At 49.0% G+C, this 2020-nt stretch overlaps 1 pseudogene; it reads right to left on the reverse strand.

Moving 5' to 3' along the window:
- LOC104980251 overlaps window positions 1-1582 on the reverse strand; it is a 4556-nt pseudogene extending 2974 nt beyond the window's left edge.
- Between the last annotated feature and the right edge of the window lie 438 nt (window positions 1583-2020).

Below are 2020 nucleotides of genomic sequence, written 5' to 3' on the forward strand. Positions count from 1 at the left end.
TGGGGCCTGGATGCCCATCCTGAAGAACCTACTCCGGGGCGAGTCCTGGGGGAGTGTCAGAGAGCAAGGGGTGGGGGGTCCTTCTCCGGCCAAGGAACCGGGGAGACCCTGCTGTCCCTCCACCCTCAGGGAACCCAAGGCCGGGTCAGAGACATCCTGTGGTCACAAAGTCACAGCTTTGGCCCCACTGGCACCAGGACAAGCCTCTCTCCCAGCAGCAACAAAGGGACAAGGTGACCTCTTGCCCCATCCCGTATCTACTGATCCCGTATCTACTGATCCCGTATCTACTGATCCCGTCCGTATCTACTGATCCCGTATCTACGGGCTGCTGCATTTAATCCCAGCCCTGCTGCAGGTAGACACCTGGAGTCTGACAGCTGACCCCACTCTCTTCAGAGAAAGCTTCTGATTGTTACTCAAAGGCTGAGAACAGCAATAAGGAGTTTAGCCCAACATGGCCTGTCTCTAAACTCCAGCCAATAACTCACGCGATGGGTGCTGTCATGTCACTCAATGTAAAGACGTACCTTTAGCTGTGCGTCTCTTCTACAAATGTTATTACCGTTCGGTTCAGTGGAGCAAAGCGCTCACATTCAGAACAAAGCCTCCACTCTTTAAAATATTCTACAGATTATTTTTTTTATTCCATGGAATTAAAAAACAGATTTTAGCTTTTAAAACAAAAAGAAACCCCAAAAACACTTTAAGCTAGTAAAATCACAAAACTATAAAATGATATGAACTATAATCACTGCTCACACACTTAAATGTAAAATGTCACCCCAAAATTCCTAATTAGATGCCTTTCATTAAATCAATTGCAGGAGCGTCCCTGGCAGTTCAGAGAGGAGGACTCTGTGCTGTCACTGCAGGGGCACGAGTTCTATCCTCATCAGGGAGCTACGACCCCAGATGCTGCTCGGTGCAGCCCCCTCCCCTCACTCTCACCCCACCCTACCCCATCCCCCACCCCCCTGCGGAAGTCTATTTGGTTAAGAAATACTGTAACGATCTGTACAAGTGGCGAAAATCAGAGAAGAAACCAAACTGTCTGGGATAAAGGTAAAACTTCATGTAGAAGCAAAGCATGCAATTGCCAACTTGATGGAAAGGCAAGAAACTTCTCAACGGGATCGTGGCCTGCGTGGCCTGTCCCATGAAGACCCCGGCAGGTACAGCTGTCAGAGCCTGAGCTCCAGCGTGGAGCAGTGTATTCAGTCCTGAGACCCTCTTCTCCTTCCAGGACATACTTTTCAGATTCTGGCTGAAATTTCCATTTCCAGCTAACGTGCTATCTTACTACTAGATCTCCATCCAGCTAAGGCTGAGTGGGTTTTTACTTTCTCACTACATACAACTGATGGGATCCTGTGTCTATTCACAAAAGCAAAATATAAAAGAAGAAAACCAACCTGAAGGTACATTCGTTGGGGGAGCCTGGGCCACATCAAATCACCCAAATGTTCACATTCAGACAGAGTCGTGCGGATGGTGGTGTCACCCCAGAAGAAAAAGAAACAGAGTAAGACTCCCGAGTATCACACCGTCGCTTACACATTACGCCAGACGGCGAAACACGTGCCCGTTCGCGGGGGAACAGAGGTGTAATGGAGGGGTGCTGGGTCCTACAGATTTTGAGGGTCCAGGCTCCCTTTGACTTCGTCAGGTCAAAATGACACCCAGGAGCTGGCCAGGAGAACAGAGGGACCAGACATTTGTAACAAAACCAAGGAAAGTACCCAAGACAAGTGTGTTTTGTTTGGAGGAATTCAAAGACTTTTCTTAGGCTCAGTGCAGTTCACTCGCTCAGTCGTGTCCAACTCTTTGCGACCTCCAGGCTTAAGAAATTGCCAGCAGAGGGAGGGGGTGGATCCTTTAAACCCAAGGCAAACCCAAGATCCACGCTTCCTCCCTCCCTGGAGGCAAAGGGCATTTCCTCCCTGAAGCTAGGAGATTAAATTTAGGAATATGGGTTAGGAGAGAACACTTTTGGCTGACCAAACCTGGGACATGCCTT

The sequence above is a fragment of the Bison bison genome, unplaced genomic scaffold (assembly GCF_000754665.1).
Source record: "Bison bison bison isolate TAMUID 2011002044 unplaced genomic scaffold, Bison_UMD1.0 scf7180017864495, whole genome shotgun sequence".
Taxonomy (NCBI): domain Eukaryota; kingdom Metazoa; phylum Chordata; class Mammalia; order Artiodactyla; family Bovidae; genus Bison; species Bison bison.